This window comes from Equus caballus, chromosome 17 (genome assembly GCF_041296265.1).
Source record: "Equus caballus isolate H_3958 breed thoroughbred chromosome 17, TB-T2T, whole genome shotgun sequence".
Taxonomy (NCBI): domain Eukaryota; kingdom Metazoa; phylum Chordata; class Mammalia; order Perissodactyla; family Equidae; genus Equus; species Equus caballus.
Window position 1 is genome coordinate 75,958,698 of NC_091700.1, and position 19,678 is coordinate 75,978,375.

The 19,678-nt window shown below is 34.1% G+C and overlaps 1 long non-coding RNA gene across 1 annotated transcript in view; it reads left to right on the forward strand.

The window, feature by feature from the left end:
• LOC138918548 (uncharacterized) overlaps window positions 1–19,678 on the forward strand; it is a 65,279-nt gene that overhangs the window by 23,200 nt on the left and 22,401 nt on the right. The window contains exon 5 of the long non-coding RNA XR_011428038.1: window positions 9,472–9,587. This is a non-coding gene — a long non-coding RNA (uncharacterized lncRNA). The remainder of the gene's footprint in view (window positions 1–9,471; window positions 9,588–19,678) is intronic.

A 19,678-nucleotide genomic window follows, 5' to 3' on the forward strand; every position in this document is an offset into this window, starting at 1 on the left:
TTTGTTACTCTTTTAGAATAAGAAGTTTACTTCCATTCACATGCTTTGAGGGTATTGCCTGAATTCTGCTTTTATGATATTCATCTCTCTTGGAAGTATAAAAAATTAGACTGTGTTCATCTTAAAATCGATACAAGTGTTTCTTTAAATGTGCAAGCAATATCCTATGTCTCTTGAGAACTATTTTGAGAAATACTGTCAATTTACTTATTATCTTTTAGTGTTGAAACAACTTCTTCCTTAAAAATAATAAAAGAATCTTGTGTTTCCCTCTTTGTTCAGAGGATTTCCCAGTTGTGGTTGAGAGATTATGTTGATGGGTGGTGTCCTATTTGTAATGTTTCCCAAATTCTCTTCAGATTTCAGTGCATGAGGACCTTCAGAAAGATCACTATGACCTCTAGGTGAAATCGATGTGAACATCTACAACTACTCCTGCTGTAGTTGTCTTAGTGTGTCAATTGTCCTGTAGATTAAGACATAGAAGGAGACTGGAGAAGGCAATTTATTCAGTGAGCTACAATTGGGCAAGGGAGAATAGACTTCTCTCTCTATCTTTCTGTTTATAACATTTTCTTTAAAATGCTACAGTTGATTTCTGATTAAAAAAAAAAATTTGAGCCAGCCCTTACCAGCCTAGTGGTTAAAGTTCCATGTGTTCTTTTTCAGTGGCCCAGGTTTGATTCCTGGTCACGGAACCACACCACTCATCTGTTAGTAGCCATGCCATGGCCATGGCTCATATAGAAGAACTAGAAGGACTTATAACTAGAAGACACAACTATGTACTGGGCCTTTGTGGAGGAAAAAAAGAAAAGAAAAACAGAAGAAGATTGGCAACAGACGTTAGCTTAGGGCAAATCTTTCCCAGCAAAAAAAAAAAAGAAAAAAAAAATTCATTCCTTACTGTAGAAGGTAAATTAGCTCTATTTCCATTTCATGATTACAGTATTTAAAACAGAAAATTTAGATGACCCTTTCGTAGTTAGAAGTTAAATAATTGACAGAAGCAGAGGATTCATTTTAACTCCTAGGCCTTTGTGTCAGAATCTTAACCTGATCTTTGTAATATGCATAATATGTTTCTATAAAGTAATGATATATACCCAGCTAACAACTAACAGCTTTTGACCTGTCTGGAGAGTATAATATCCAAGACTTTCACCTTTATTTCAATTCAACCAGCCACTTCTACTAACAGGGAGCATTCCAGCTTAGAAATCTAATCCATAGCATCCTCCATTTTGACTACAAACTCCATTTCTTCAGTTCTTTCAAAAGCTCATTTCTGCCAAATCTGCTCTTCAAAGTCTTAGAGATTATCATTGTCTTAATTCTTCCAATTTGTTCCTGTCTATTAGAACTACTCTTCCTCTCTTTCCTCTTGAGTTTGGACCCAGTTTTTTATTCATTGAGTAGTTCTCTACTGAGATTATCTAAAGCATTTTCATCATTATGCTCCTACCAAATAGGTCCAGCAAAGTCATATCTGGGTCAGTGTCATTTATATCCTTTCATCCAATTAGCTAAGCATCACTTAAAAACACACACACATGCACACACACATACACACACACACACACTGACACACATTCTTCTGCTAATCAGCATCATTACAATATCATTTTTTCCTGACTTAGCTGGAGCCTCTGTTCTCTCTGTGAATTCTTTCCATCTGCACTTTCCACTTTTATTCACAGCAAAGAAGTTAATTATGAACATTTTATCGGTGAAGAATACTCATCCATAAATTCCTGTCCCCAAAACTAAAGCTTATATACAGCCACATCACCCATATCCTCTTATCCTTTAAAGAGTAATCCATGCTCCTATGCCTTAAATCCCTTCTTCCTCTGATCCTGGTCAACTAGTCATCACATTCAACTTAGATACCCTCAAAGTCTTCCTCCATACTGTCTCTTTTTCTAATCCAATAAATATGATCATATTTATCCCATTCTAAACAAACAAATGATTTTCCCTTGATCTTATTTTGCCCCCAAGCTGTGTCTAATACCTTCATACCCAATTTTCCCAAAAGATTTATATTTAGAATAATCACTTACATCAACTTCCATGCCTACCATTCATTCATCAATGCACTGGCATTCGTCTTCCTTCCCAAGAAACCTCCTTTCCCTGAGTTTGGCATACTGCTAATTACAAACACAGTGGACTTCTATCTACAGCACATCTGCTGAGTTAACATTCAAACTTCCTTCAATTCTAACCCATTTACTTTCATGATGAGTCTAGTCTTTCACCTCTTTCATCAGCCCTTGAATAAGTATTTTTGCCAGTATTCTGTCCTATTATCATTGCTCTTTTCAATCTACACCTGTTTCCAGGTTATCTCGATGCTTTCTTCTATAATGATGTTTCATTTTTCATATCCTGTAAGTCCTAAATCTGTAATTCAAACCTCTCCTGTACCTTTGGTATTGATATTAAAAAGCGTGCAGTATGTCAAGGCAGAGTTATCACTTAGCATGTGCAAAATGGACTCATCTTCCCCCCTAAACCAATGATCCTTTTGGTATTTTTTTTTGTCCAAATTAGTGGCATCTTAATCCTTTGAATAAGTCAATATGGAGCCCTAGGAATAATTCCTTAATTCTCTCTCTGTCTTTTACCCAACAACCTAGTCATCAAGTCCAGACAATTTGACCACTTAAATAGTTTATGAACACATCCCTTCTCTACCTATTGAATAGCTTAATCTGCTCCTTAATAATATCCAAAGACTCCCGTAAACCAAAGACTCCCATAAACAAACTGGTAGCTTAGAGGCTATGTATGACTCAAACATTTTTGTTTTCTAATAATATTAGTACTGATCATACACAGTGATAGGCAGATAGATAGATAGACAAATGATAGATGGATGATTGATACTTAATGTTTCATAAGTAATTGAATCTAGTACAAAACGCTTCTATTCTCCCAATATCCATTCTGCATTTTCTCCACTGTAATAAAATGTTTGGTGAGCAATGGTTGCTCAGAATAAAAAATCTATTTCACAGTCCTCCTTGCATCTGAACATGTAGACAGAGCAGAATCCCGTGGCAATTTCCAGTAACTTTATCTAAAGGAGAACACTCTCCTCCCCTATTATCTTGGTCATTTTCTCTGCTGCCTGGACATGTTGAATCAGAAAAAGAGTTGTAGCCAAGGGATGTTGGAGGAGGGAGCTAGCCAGAATCTGGCCCCCAATAGTTTTGGCAGAACAAAACTGACAGTCTAGCCTAGGACTGCATTTTTCCAGACTAATCTGTGAGCAGTAAATAATTTTATTCTTGCTTAAACACTTATTTTAGGATATCCTGTTATTTTCAGCTGAACCTAAACCTCACGAATACACTAGATTTTTTGGCTACTTTTGAAAGACTGGACAAGCTGGCAATTCCATGCCACACTTCCCCATGGCAACGACTGGCTGGAGCAGAGCAGCTTTAGTGTTAAACATTCTGCATTGTCTCCCTTTCTGGACTTGTTTTTTTACTAATTAATTTTATTTGCATTTGAATATCAAAACCACTGAAACACAAGATACAATCCAATTTCTTTAACATAACATTCAAAGTCCTTGATGATTTGGTGCCTAATCATCTTGATATTCCTTTTTTTGTGTCCTTTATTCTCCCCCTAAACAAACTCCCTGTATTTCCCAATCTATACCAGTCTCTTTCTAACCTCTTTCCTTTGGTTTATGAATTAGCTGAAAATCCCCAGAAGGTTCCCCATTCCAAACAGGACATGTACTAGTGGGTGGCCTCATGTGACAGTCAGCCTTAGTTGTTCCTTCTTACAGAGGGCCTTCCCACCCCTCCAAGCTGGGTTACAAGTCCCTCATCCACACTTGCAATTCCCTAGCATATCTATTACTACATCACTTTAAAAATACATTTCTGCTAAAAAGGGACTGGCCTATTGGCATAGCGGTTGAGTTTGTGTGCTCTGCTTTGGCAGCCCAGGGTTCGCAGGTTCGGATCCTGAGTGCAGACGTAGCGCCACTCATCAAGCCACACTGTGGTGGCATCCCACGAACAAAATAGAGGAAGATTGGCACAGATGTTAGCTCAGCAACAATCTTCCTCACAAAAAAATAAATAAATTTCTGCTGAAGAATCTATGATTCAACAATATTATAAGCACAAATGCTGAAGAAGTATGTAGGATGTTATTTTTAAAATAAGGCTTAACAGAACTTCAGAGATTGTGAATCAGTAAGTTTAAGACAGGGCTCAAAAATCTGCACTTGAAACAAGCACCTCTGATGGTTTTGACACAGGCAATCCAGCAAGCACATTTTGATGGGAAATGTCTTTAGAATGTGAGCTCCTTGAGAGTCTGGGCTGTATTATTTATCATATTGTACCCAACACCTAGCACATTGCCTTTTGTTCAATAAATACTTGTTAACACAAGTGTCTTTCAGCACTTGGGAGAAGCAGCTATCCTTGCAGGTCATGAGGTCAATTTAATAAAACACAGCTTAGCTGTGAGGCGTCATCTCTGTACCTTGGCTCAGTCTGGCAAACTCTCAGTATAGAAGTTGGTTAGCATTATTTCTACTGAACAAAAATATGAGTGTTGAGTGCTTTGTCTGTCTTGAACTGTTGTACACAAAGATCTATCTAAAGCAGTAGTATAATGCCTATTTACTCAAAGGTAGTATTTATTTGCTCATAATTAGAACTAATTATCTATGAATATCTATGAATGTCAAGACAGCACTCTGTACATATTGGCCATTCAATAATTCTATTGACCAACCACGTACACTATTTTCAAACTAATACATTTCATTGTGCTTTGGGAAACCACACATAAAACTATTATGTTTCTCAGCTTAGAAATGGAACATATTCCCACTTGAGAGAGATTTAAATTGGCTAATTAAAAGGTAAATAGCTATTTCAGCACTCTTGATTTCAGTTGCCTCATCGCCCTAGACATTCTTCTCACTTGTTTGATTCACTAAAATCACATAGAAAATTATTTGTCTTAGTTTATAACCCAAAAGTTTGGGAGTATTATAGAATATTTTTTTGATTAAATCTAAATAAGTACCTAAAATTGTTTACTACAGAAGTCTTCAAGGAAATAAGATTTTAAAATAAACTCATATCTATTAACTAAAATTATTTCTATTCAGGTAGAAGGTGCTCACTTTTCTTATTCTTGATAGGTAGCTAATTTTTAAAAATCTATCAAACGTTAATATTTGTTCCTAAATAATCAGCTTGAGTTAAGAGACACACACCTACAGCTGCAGTATATACTGCCATTCTGGGGAGTAATCATTCTTCAACCACAGATCAAGATGCTATCTGGATCGGCCCTGGCATTCCTGCCTCTCTTATAGCATTTGACTTTCGTAGCCCTCTTTGTAACTTTCCTATTATTTTTGTTCATTACTTTTTGTCCATGTCCTTGCCAGACTCCGCTATACACTCCAAACCACATATGCACTTGGGTTTTCATTTTCCTTCTTAACAGACCTTGAAATTTCCTTCTTAATGCCAACAATTAGTCAAACTGAGGGATTCCATTAACTGTGCAGGTTTCATGAATAATGTCTCTGGGTGATATATTTTAACCCTGGGCACATTTTTAGAGTACCATCGTAAGTATTTTCTATTTGGCACTGTCTCTCCTTAAACAATAATTTTTTCATTCTCTAGGTTGGTTTTCAATATGAGTGATATGATAGGTAAATTAAAACTTGTTTATCTGTTCATACAAATTTAAAGAGTACAATTTTACAGTTGGCTTAAAAGAAGGATTGTAATCAATTATAAAATTACTCTTAATATGATAGAATACGTGGAGCCATATTCTGAAAAAAATCTTCTTGTCTTCAGGTTAATCGTAAACAATGGATAAACATGAGAATGCATAAGAAATATTCTTCAAGCAATTTCATAACTCAAAAATACAATACAAAACTAAATCATCCTTAATATAAGTGAAACACAACTCAGACATACATTTTACTGCATAACTAAATCAATGGAACGAATAACCTTTGCAAATGAGTTGCACTTTCGTTAACACAGAAAACTTCTAATGGTAAAGTACTTATGTCATAATATTATCTCCTGAAATAATGTCACTCATAATCATGTCTAGTCCCATAGAATCAAACAGCCAAATTTACAAAATATCTTCTTGCATCTAAATGACAGGATTCTTTCTTTTCTGCATAATCGGTAGGATGAGTCTCAAAGCTTCCTCAGTTCAGAAGGCCAAAATGACTATGCTCCCTGTCATTTTTGCCACACCCCCAGAACATACATATGGAAAGGGAGAAATCCTCTGTGCAGCTGCACTCATGCTGCACAGCTAGCATCAAAATTACATTTAATTTTATCTCAAAGTGATGTCAACCATGTTGCATCACGGGAGCGGAAAGATGCAAGTGTGTACAACACAAAGGCAATGGAGTTCCATTATTTGATTCCTATCAACTCCTTTCATCCCTACTGCACACTTTGGAGAGTTTCTCCACTTCTTGTCCAGAGGAGTAATGAGCAACTGGGGTGTATATTTCTTCCCTAAACTTTTGGGTTTTTTTTTAATTTTCCCTAAACATTCATGGTTTAGTTAGGAGCTCTCCTTCAGTAAATCAACAAATTTTTGATGCCTCTAAACATGATTAAATAATTTAGCAAGAAAAAGTAAACATTTTTATTATATCTGCTTGAATTTTTAAGAAAATTGTGACTCAAAGAGATTTTTTTTCTGTCAAAAAAAGGGAAATCTGTACAGTGATCATGAAAGATACACCAAATCTTAATTTTAGTTGCTCATGTGAATCCATTAAAATTTTTTAAGGCCACTAACAAAATAAGATAAAACAGGATTCCTTATAGAGAATCCATAGAAATTTAAGATTTCAGTACAGTGTTATAAGGTTTATGATATGGTTATTGCTCTAACATTTAGAGATACAAATCTTTATTTTATAGCCCCAAATTATGAAATAAATTTCCGAGATGCCAAACTAGTTGATTTACAAAAACAATAAATGTCAAATTGTTTTGACAAATGAAAGCTTTTTAAAATAATAAACTTTGTAATTTTTCAGAGATACTTAATAGTTGCCCATGAATGTGACTATTGTTTTACAATAAAAAAAGATTACAAGAGGGGCTGGCCCCGTGGCCGAGTGGTTAAGTTCGCACGCTCCGCTGCAGGCGGCCCAGTGTTTCGTCAGTTCAAATACCGGGCGCGGACGTGGCACTGCTCATCAAGCCACGCTGAGGTGGCGTCCCACATGCCACAACTAGAGGTACCCACAACTAAGAATGTACAACTATGTACCGGGGTGCTTTGGGGAGAAAAAGGAAAAAATAAAATCTTTAAAAAAAAAAAAAGATTACAAGAATTATAAAATATTACCAAGAAAAGAAAATTAATGTTAAATAACTAATCCTCTTTGGCCTAAAGCAAATTGGGACAAGATATGATTGAGTTTAATGGCAACTGGGGCCAACCCTGTGGCCGAGTGGTTAAGTTCACGTGCTCTGCTCCAGCGGCCCGGGGTTTCGCTGGTTCGGATCCTGGGCGCAGACATGGCTCTGCTCATCAGGCCATGCTGAGGCAGCGTCCTACATGCCACAACTAGAAGGACCCACAACTAAAATATATACAACTATGTACTGGGGGTATTTGGGGAGAAAAAGCAGAAAAAAAAAGAAACTAACAATTCCTAGTAAGTATTTTTAATGAAAGCTTAAATTTCAAAATCATCTAGGAAACTCAAATCTTATTTGCAAACATACTTGACCCTTACTTTAGCACTGTGTGACATGCATTTGGCAAATTTAACATGGGTAAAACATTTGTACCAGTCATATTATTAACAAATAGTTTTAGTACTCTATCATAAAGCTTTGCTTTATTTATTTAACAAACTATGCAAATGCACCATTTTACTTCTCATAATTCTATTAGACTTTTACATTAGAAGAAAAAATATGCATTTCCCTAGTTTTCAAAATAGACTTACATTGAGTGTTGCTCTGTTCTATTCCACCCTCCATGAGTTAGTGTTCCAGAGGTTGTGCCTCTTTATTAGACCATTGTGTGTGTGTGTGTGTGTGTGTGTGTGTGTGCTTGACAGAAGAAATTTTTTCCTGAAAGACTCCTGAAAGATTTTTTTTTAATCTCTTTGTGGTCACATTTCTTTTCCTGAATTATAGCACAGTGGCTTATTTGCTTTTTAAATAAAGCTAATTGTATATAAATTTATTTCTAGCTCTACATATCAAATATGTTATGATTAACTTATCAAAAAGATAAAGCTCTATGTCCCCTTTGAAAGCTTTATCTCTATAATAGGCTTAGAAATGGAAATATTTATTGACAAATATCATGCCTTGTGGTTTGGAAAATATTTGATTTGGGAAGAGTGTGGATTCTGAAAATGTACTGAAAATAATGGTTTTGAGTTGCCATTCTGCAAACATACTTAAAGCATAAAGATATATATTTTTATAAATGTTCATTCAATCAACTGACATTAATCATCTATTATTCTACAAATAAGCAAAGAAGATAAAAGATACCAAGACGTAAGCCCTGCTCAGGAACAACTCACAGTGTCGATAGAATCTAAAGACTACAGATTTTCTAATGTTTAATAATACCTATTTATCACTGTGAACACAGGTATAAATTATTTTAAAAGAAAGTGAGAGGTGAATTCTTTAACACAGAAATTGCTTCCTGATTTAACAAAACAGTGGCAAGTAAGACTCAATTGACCTTTTATTTCATTAAGTTTGGTCCTAAGTGATAAGTTCAGACGGAAAATCAATCAGCATTTTAACCCAGCAAATTAGAGGCAATAAACTTGCTTATAAAGTTGGGTGAGAAAGTCACCCAGTCACAGATTTAAGGAACTGCATACAAATCTGCTGTGGACTATCAGTTTACTAATAATACTTTATTTGTTAGGCTTCAAAGTCCATGTATGAAAAAGACAACTCATTGCAGACAAGTGGGATTGGGGTAACTGAATTGTACACTGTTTTAAAATATACTCTATTCTGACCAATTAATCTTATTCTCATGAAACTGGGCTAAATGGATGAAGCTTCCAGACTCAGATTAATAGAGAAAATTTGTGTGATGGAGTGTTCTATATTTCTTGAAACGTGAGCTATTTTGAACCACCAGGTCATGAAGTAGTCATCTATCCTCTGCTTCAACAGATGGCACAATTGAAGAAAGGCCAAGCTCTTCATGGTAAATGGCACACAATTGGACTTAGAAATGCCGGAAAATGATGGGAAATAAGGCAATGGATTCTCTTTTTGCTTTAATGTTATTATTTTTCTGAATTGTTAGTTTTCTTTGAGAAGTAATTAACTCTATGTCTATCACTTTAGACTACTATGAGTTCAGTTCTCTAAGATATGTGCTTGTTCTGTTTTGCTTTTTCCCCTCCTAAATTAGGTGCATCAGGCAATTCTCTCTTCTGCCCTGCAAGTCTCCAAATAAGTGTTCTGGAAAAACAAACAAATAAACAAAAGGTGGTGTGAGTCACAGGAGGATAGTGGCTTCTGAGATCAGTAAGTGTGGGATATATATCATGCATTTCTCACTGAGATTCAGAATATTTCTTGAAATCAGTGAAATCCTATGGTAAGAACTATTACTTGCTATTTAATGAAGTATTCATCTAAATTTTAAAGTCAAGAAATCATCTTTGGAAGGCACTGATTTTTATATCTCTTGGACCTTTGGAATCATGGAATATAGTTCTATAAAAAGCAGAGTCAACACAGATTATATTGGAAGTATTTCATGGGAGGAAATCATGTTTCCTATCCTAAGCAAAAGTATTCTGATATCTTAGCCTTCTTCACTTTTGGCATTGAAAGGCAAAATGAATTGCCCTCCAAAATAATAGCATGGATTATTAGTACTCTTACAGTAGCAACAATACTATATTATAGATTAATTCACAGGTTCTGTGCCAAATAAAAAGAAATGTGATTCTTGGTATACAAGTAATACAGAGTCTTCAAAATCAAGTATAATAGTTACCCCAATTCTATAACTGATTTTGGTGGAGAAGAATTTATCTTATACAGGTAAGAGTCTGAATTGCTTTACCAATTTTATTGGTTACATTGTAAGCAGCAAAAAGGCAAAATTCTCCATTCTCATTTTCTGAGATGATGGAGAAGCAATCTCTCTGATTTCCTTATTTTTTAAAAAAAAAAAGTGGATTAGCTCCACAGCATATCTTATTTATATGTAATTTGAAGCACTAAGAGACATTCTTCCTGCCAAACAATCCTACTGAAATGCTAGCATTAAAAAGGCATCTATTTGTTACAATACTGCTATTAAAATTTTTAAATACTCCACTCCTTGCAGAATATTGTTGAATTAAGCCATTTTGTCACATCCTAGTGCTATTTAGTTTGAGGGTTTTTTTTTTTCCTTTTTCTTCTGTTGGTTAGCTAAAATCAGCTACAATGTAGAGATTTAAATGAAGCTTAGGAAGTGTAATCATGGAAGGAAGAGAAGAGAAATTTTAGAGTGTCACTTACTGTCCAGTACTAGAACAAGTTAGGTAGAGGGGGTAAATTTAATTGTGTCAAATAAAAAAACCATCATGTGTTTAGTTCGAAGTGGGTATGGAAAGGAGAAATATAACAAAGATTGCATTATGTACCTGCAATCCCAGGGAAAACAACAAAACGGATGTCAGAAAAATGTCACAGAAGGGTGGGCTGGACAGATACTGATAATCTCTCATCAAATACCCAGTTCTGCAGATAAAATGCATTTGTTTTAAAGTCCCTTCAATCTGGTTTTGCATTTTGGCTCTGCCACTGAGCAGAGCACTCGCAGACAAGTTGCTTTCTAATCCTCGGATTCTTTATTTGTAAAATAGTGATTTAAAAAAATTACATAACAGAAATAATTGTTTTGAGAGTTACGTAAAGTTATTTACAAAATAGAGAGCTACTATTGATATCTAATACTTTCTAGTACGTAATGTATCAAAACCTCTTTTAATCATTGTAACCGTATTAACTCATTTAATATTTACGACCTTGCTATGAGGTAGTCATTTATATTTTACAGGTGAGAAAATCAAGGACCTAAAAGGTTAATAACTTGATCAAATTCACACAGCTAGCCTGAGCAGGGATTAGAATTGATGCAATCTGATTCTAAAGATGTGACCCTTAACCACTCCGATAATTCTTGATCAAACATGATTAGTTTATTGTCAGTCCTCTTCAATCATTATTTTATCCCTGGCTTACTTTATACACGTTTATAACTATATTCTGATAAAATTCCCAGGCATAACTTAAAATATCTATAACTAAATGGAAAAAATTTAGACAAATATCCTGTATAGTTTTGAAAATTCTATGTAATTTTCATGAGTCAAAATATTTTGAGATATTTTAATGACTATATAATAAAGATTCTATTTGACCTTTGTTAGAGGAATTTAGAGTTAATCTGGCCCAGGGATTGGTGAACTACCTCCCACAAGCCATGTCAGTCCTGTTGTTTGTTTTTATGCCACCTGTGAGCTAAGAATAGTTTTTACATTTTTCAACGATTGAAAAAAATCAAAAGAACAACATTTTGTGACAAGTAAAAATTATATAAAATTTAAATTTCAGGGTCTCAAATAGAGTTTTAAATTTTGCCAATACAAATTTTTGTAAATTTGTTTTCTCTCTTGTTTTATACATAATATCTACATAATATCCATATGCACATAGTATCTACATAACATCGTAGATTTTGCATCTTAGTCCACAGAATCTAAAATACTTACTATCTGGCCTATTACAGAAATTTTCTGAGCTCTTAATTTTAGTCCAGCAGTTTCATTTTAGGTACGAAAATTGAGATTCACTGGAATTAAGAGCCATGCCTAGGATCACAGAGCTAGTTAAAGAAGCTAATCCAGCATCAAGGCTTTCCAACTGTTGCGTCATTGCTGCGGCCCCCATAAATGATCCCAAAGACTATAACTCTATAGCACCATGAGGCTGTGTTGTGAGAAGCTAAGCAGAGCTATCAGCCAGCCTTTAACTTTCCATTTAAAAATAAGCTGAGTATTTACCACATGGCATCACACACAAATATGGAAAGAACTGAAGCCACTCAGAGCCTCATGAAAAGGGAAAACTATCCTTATGCAACACAACGTTGAATACTAATATTTGAATTGCAGCCGGACTAAAAGAAAATGAAAAGTAATCATAATCTACTTAAAAGATTAAGTTCAATTACACTTAGATTTTTTGGGATTAGAGACGGTTATTGATGGTGAGCCGAATGGTGCAAACAAATGGTTGCATGAAGAAAATATGATATATTTTTTATTGTGCTGTCTAGTCAAATGTTGGACTAAATACCAAATGTGGTGTATGCTTCTTAAAAGCTAACCAGACCCCAGAGGTGCCTACAAGCAAGGGTAAAATAAAACAGAGTCCAACCTTTGAGGAACTCCCAAGTAAGAAAAGCCTCATCCTCATTCTTGTCTTATTATTGATTACTAAAACTAATCTCCCTTTGCCAGAAATCTTTCCTCTTTGGGGAAGAAAAAGAAGTTGTCTTTTGTTATTAGTGATGAATAAGATTAATTGTTCCGCTCTCATTCAGAAATATGCTTTTTAAAGCAAAGAGCTTAAGCATTTCAATTTATAGCTTACATTGTAGCTTTATGGCACAAGCTGTTTTTATCCTTTGCCACACTTTTTTCTGTTTTCAATTGATTTTCATAAATGATTATTTTGCTGGGTTTCATACATAGTCTTCTGATTTAAGGGAAAAATGTTCAGATATTAGAGAGAGTACACATTTCATACCTTTCCTACATCCCTGGTTTCTAAAATCAAGTTTACAAGCAATTTTCAATAAATCTGCCCTGCAGGTAGAGTACACCAGTTAAATGCAACCATAGGCTTAGTTTTCAATTCTATAAAGTGGAGCTATCCATAAAAGACTGAGGATGAACTCCAAGTCTATATTTTCCTCCCTAACCTCTCTCTGAGCTCCATATTTCCATGTCCATCAGCCCACCTAGAATATGCAAATCGGTATCTCAAAGTTACCAAGTTCAAAATCCAACTCTAAAACCTACTTCCTCCTGCCTTCCCTTCTCAATAAAAGATACCACCATCATGTTGATTGATTAAAAATCACACGCACACACAACTATTTTTCTTTCCTTCACTCCCACATCTGCTCCAATACAGATCTTTCTTGGACACCAAAAATTTACCACTCATTCTCCACTTCTGTCCATCTCCACTACTACCGCTACTGCCCAAGATACCATCACGTATTTCCCAAACTCTGCAAGAGCAGCTCCTTGCCTTCCGCTATTGCCCCCAGTAATTCATTCTCACTAACGAAGCCAAAATGGCTGTTTAAACATGTCACTTGGATCACTTGCCTGCTTAAAGCTCTCTGTTATACTTGAAATAAAATCTAAATTCTTTGCTATGTCTTACAGGGCATTAACTGGCTTCGTTCTGCCTCTCCATTTTCGTCTCTACCTGTGGTTAGATACCAGAAATTCAGGCCTTCTTTCTAGTCCTTAAACATTCCATGCACATTTATAAATCAGGATGTTTTGTCATATATATAAAATATAAATGATTTATTTACCAGGATCTCTCTTGCTCCTAATTTTCAAATGATTGTCTCATCATTTTTCACTCAGTTCAAGCATCATCTCCTCAGAGAGGACTTCCATGAGCACCCTAAAAAAAGTGATCAGCCCCTTCCCCACTTTATTTCTTCATAGCTCTTCATTATTCCAGTTTATTTTAACCATTATTTTTGTTTTGTTTTCTGTAATCTCTTATAGAATGTAAATTCAGATGAGCAGAAATCTAGTCTGTTTCGTTTGGCGTTAGAATTTTTGCACAGCTGCCTGGCACATAGTAGGTGACCAATAATTACATGTTGAATCAAACAAAGTAAAATTTTTATCATCCTCGGTTGGTTTTGTTTGTTTTTCTCTTTGAACTTGGCATGATTAAGATGTATCTCCCTGACACCATTGCGAGGTTGCCTCCTTGAAAGGCCTTGAGCTGTGTGATACATACACCACTGACAATTGTATTAGTCTTAAATTTTACACTATTATAAAGGCTGTAGTCAAAATATTCCTCAATCATGTTTTAAAAAGCCAGCGTAAATATGGACTGAAATTTCTCTTCTTGAAATATATCATACTAGTTTAAGATATTATGAACTAAAAAACCCCACATTTATAAAAGAAAATAATTCTGTTTCCAGTCTATGCACTTGGTTACTCATCAAGTGAGTCAATTGGGCTTGAAGGGATGAAAATTTAATAGGCACCACATTAATCATCTATGCGAAAATGATGAAAAAAATTCTACATTATAAAAAGCTTGTGGGAGACATAGTTTTGGCTGACTATAAGTGATGTCATGTGTATGCAAATAATGTTCAAAAATGCTCTGATCTGACTCTCTTCTTAATTTGATATTGCAAATTTTAAGGTATAATAGTAACATGACATTCCATGTCACTCATTTCTTGGGGATTATTGCTGTTTCCAGTTGTTAGTTTCTTGGCTTCAAGTCTTAACGCTCATAACATTATACCCTAAGATGTAATGCCCTCCTGGAATACTCCATTTGTTATGTCTTAATGTCTAGTTATACCAAATACCATCTGTAACATGAAATCCGATAGTTGGAGAGCTGACCATTCTAGTGAAAAATACAAGTGTCATAAAATCAAAGTTTTGCTGAAGGATAAAAGCGTAACCCTTTCCGACCAATAATAATAGTAAGGTTAAACTCTCTCATTAAAGCACGTATTGAGACACTGGAAAACGTTTAGTGCTTTCATAATTTCACTCCCTTTAGATCCATCTGATAATGAGTTAAACCAAATTAGATCTATTATTTAGGAACCTTGAAAAGGTCACTAACATTAATTTCCAACTCGGCTATGACAGAGCCATACTAAACTCTTTGCTATACAAGCTACCAAAATGCAAACTGGTTCTTAATAACTCTAATTAAGTAACCTTAACTAGACACAATTGAATTAGGTTAGCTACAAAAATGATCGAACCCAAAAGAAATTAGCAAATAATTACTATATGATATAAATTCATAATATTTTGGATAGAATAATTTAGTCATGTAGGATTACTCATAATTATATAAAACAATTATTTTAATAAATAAACATGCCTAGACTAAAACATGAGGATTCTACTGTAGTGTATAGGCAATGATATTGCTTCAATTCAGTCACTATTTTATAATCCTGTTATTTTATGGAAGTGGTAAAAAGTTCTATGTACATATATCTAATATTATTCAAATCATATCACTATCATAATAATGAGCATTACTTTCTCATATGGTATTCAGTTTGGAAATGTTAAGAAGATATTGACATAAAAAAGTGTGCAATAAATATCACGGAATCTGGTAAACGCCATTATTGTTTACAGTAACACTGGCCCTTTTCCACTCATCCCCCTTTCTTGGGAGGCAGAGACTGTTTCTCTGATACTACAATGGATTGGTCATTTATCATCTACATTTGAGCCACTTCTCATTTTTCACTATGTATTGACTCTTTCTATTGTTATGCTGCAGTGGAATATGATTTCTTCCTGTATTCTTCTGCCAAGAAAAGAAATAGAGTTAGAGGCAAAGAGAATAAAGCATAGAAGTGAGTAAATGCATGGCTTTGCTCACTGCTCTCTGCTTGTTAAAACTTTGGACTTGTGCATTTGAACCAAACTACTGAGTAATTGAATATTAGGTTTTACTACATAAGAAATGGCTATGGGATTGTTAGCTTTACAGTAAAATTATAAAACTATATGTAATGTTATATTAAAGCTGCTGTAATCTACTTTATGTATATAAACACAAATCAAAGAGAAGTACCCAGAGACAACAATTCTGAAATTTTTATGATACCATAAAATGTCTTTTTCAATTTTCTAAACTTATATTTGATATCTCACATAACTAAAATTGAAAAATTATGATTCACTGAAAATAAAAACTGATTTGATTGTTTCCTTTTAGAATGGTTAGTCAAAAAACTACAGAAGTTACAAAATTTCAGACATTATTCTCATTTTACAGAAAAAGAAACAAAACCAGCAAGGTAATTAAAATACCTCTTTCAGATTCAATACTCCAATATTTTAAAATTTTGTTTTAAGATTTTCAACTATTTGCATAACAGCCAACGAAACACATATGATGACTGCATTTTTCCAAATGGCCCCAAACTTAAATTACTTTAAAAGAAACCCCCAAATTTTCTAGTGGCATTCTTTAAAAACTGCCAATGATGTCCTATTTTTCTACAATTAAAATAGAGTATATATCTTATCTTTGTAGGTTGTAAACTCCCTGAGGTTAGAACCACTTTATTTTCTTTTTCTCTTCTTTTCTTTTTCTTTTTCTTTTTTTTTTTGAGGAAGATTAGCCCTGAGCTAACTATTGCCAATCCTCCTCTTTTTGTTGAGGAAGACTGGCCCTGAGCTAACATCCTTGCCCATCTTCCTCTACTTTATACTTGGGACGCCTACCACAGCATGGCATGTGGGTCACAACATGTGGACAAGTGCTGTCATGTCCACACCCAGGATCTGAACTGGCGAACCCTGGGCCGCTGAGAAGCAGAATGTGCAAACCTAACCATTGCCCCACCGGGCTGGCCCCCAGGACTACTTTATTTTCTTTCCCCAGAGAGCTCCTATAACATTTTTCATGTAGCAAGTGCCTAATTTTAATGTTGCGAATTGAATATTTAAGTTCTAACTCATTCAAAATTCTTAAAACTATTACACAATTCTTCTCCTGTAAACTTTTGTGCAAAGTTCAAGTAGGAAATATAATTATATTTCAAGCATGTAATATAGTATATATTTAGCAAGTAAATGGAAGGAGAAGAGTAATTAATTAGACAATTGAAGTCTAAGCCATTATGCTGAAATTACCAATCAATTGAGGCCGAAAGGTTATACTGGGCTTCATCAATCTAAGATGATTTCTTCAGTTGTCTGTGTCATCATAAAATTGTAGTCCTTAAAGACTTAATCTGTTCTCTTAATTATTCTACTCTTTTTGAAACCCAATCAAAGTTTGATAGGTCACAACAGAGTCAACATTGTTTCAGGTTTCAGGATTGTTCTGCTGTAACATATGCTTTCATGGAACCATTCAGTTGCATTTCTTTAAGTTCCAAAGTCCTTAATGTCCTGTATCTCACTTTTTATAATAATACTTTTGGTGAATTTATAGATGAAAGAAATTGCCAGGGGCTTATAAGAAACATTTGATTTAGCCTTCTTTTTTTATAGTTCAGGAGCACATTGAAACAAATCATGTGTGTTAAATCTTAAGTATGCATCTACTATATCTATCAATATGATACACAATTCATCTTTTAAAAATTAAATAATAAGTTGCATTTGGAATAGACTGAAATGAGAGAGAATGAACCAAAAGTTAATACATGCTAAAATTAAATCTTTAGCACATTTTATATTTCCATTTTTCCTTCAAATAAGCTTGCCGATGAAAAACGTATTTAAAAATTAGCTAGCAAAAGAGCTGAATTAGAAACCACTCTACTTAATATTCCACCAACACATTAAAAAAACACACTTCCATGTTCACCCTTGCAAATTCATCCATTTCTCTCTATATACCAAATAGCATTTATTAGCAACCTGGGAAAAGCTAATTTAACAAACTGTCTTTGGAATCGCCAATATAATTTTAACACTTATTAAAATGCCTGACAATTCTAATTACATCTGATATAAATACTGTTAAGAAAAAGAATCCTGCTATGGTAATGTTAAGATCAACTATTCCAGCTTTCTTCCGGGTAAACATGCAAAAATGGTTAAACGATAAATTTCTATGGCAACAACTTAAATTCTAGGATATTCTTAGTTACAGCAGCAGTCCCAGAAGCTACTACTTTCTTTAAAGCAATGGAACTAAACAAGACATCTCCTTCTTTCCTCCTTTTCCATCTGGCACAACTAAAATTTCTTTTACTTCAATGAATTAAAGGATGATTTAACTGGAAACAGGATATCTCAACTAATGCACATGGCAACAACAGTTATGTGAGCATTTTATGTAAAGACAAAGTGAAAATAAGAAGCTAAGCACTGCTAAATGAGTTATATGGTGAGATTACTGTATTCTGCAAACCAAACTAAAATAAGTATATGATATATATATTGATTTACATATATGTAACTATGACAGACATACTTTATCAAAATGAATAAACAATCTGTCTAAATAATAAATGTTCTTTTACATGAAGTCATCGAATGATCCTAATATTTTTCAAATAAATATATAGATAAATTAGTTTTAATAATTTGAATTTCGATAATTCCTAAGTTCATATAGCAATGCATCTTTTCTCTTATATGTTTTCTTCTCATACACTCTTGTAGAACACACTAAAGATATCTCTTCTAAAAGGTAGGACAATTTTTTTTGGTTGCAAGACATACTGGAAATATAAAGGACCACCAATACATACTCAAAAAGATACACCTAGGTCCTTAATACATTATATAGCATTTTTATGGAGATATATATATATATATATTTTTTTTTTAAAAAGAGAATAGTCTTCTTTAAGATGTTATCTGGTAAATACATATGACTACTCAATTCAAACAATGAGGTTTTGGAGTATGAGAGAAATTAGGTTTAAATTCAACTCCACTATTTACCAGGTATGATCTGAGTTATTACAGACTCTCCTCAATCCTCAATTTACTCATAGGTATAGTGGAAATAGCAATGGTGTTAAATTACTCTGTGGTTGTAAGGCTTAAATTAAATAATTATGTAAATCATTTAGCACACTGCTGGCACACAAGGACCACTCAGAAACCATTGAAGCTAATATTTTAAAAATAATTTTACTCCTTCAACCTTGGCTTCTATACTGTAATTTTTAATTAGTATGAAGAAAAGTTCTTGCCTTCTATGAGAAGTTCCAGTTTCCTTACTTAGACTAATCATGTATCAACTTTAAATATTACTACCAGGCCTCACTAGGTAGCTTTCGTTAAGTGTCACTTTCCACCAGAGACGTAGAACATCTGCCAGCTTTTCTTTTCCTTCTTAAGGTCATAATATTGCTGAATATGTGACTCTTCCCCTCCCCCAACTTCTCCATCATGAATAAATCCGTTGGTTGTTTACCAGGAGCCCAGGTGTACTTTCCATAAAAAGAATTAAGGCCTTCATATGAAAAATAAATAAAAAATAAACAATTCATAATATTTGTCAGAGGATAGTAGGCTACAATTTTACCTCTATAAAATGCAGTCCACAAACAAAAGAATCAAGAGAGAAAATGATGAATGGCCTTAGGAATAGTCATGGTTTATAATAAAGATTTTATTAAAAAAGCGTTAAAATAAATAATACATACTCCAGAACATCATTGTTCTGGGAAATTACTCTCTTTAGAATATGAGTTCTAGAAGGCAAATCTTCTTACAACTGCTCTGGGGGATTTCATTAACGGATTTACAATCCTATAACTTTGTTTTTTTGTTTTTTTAAAATCTGTGGTCTGCAGTCTTGTAACACACTTCTCAAGG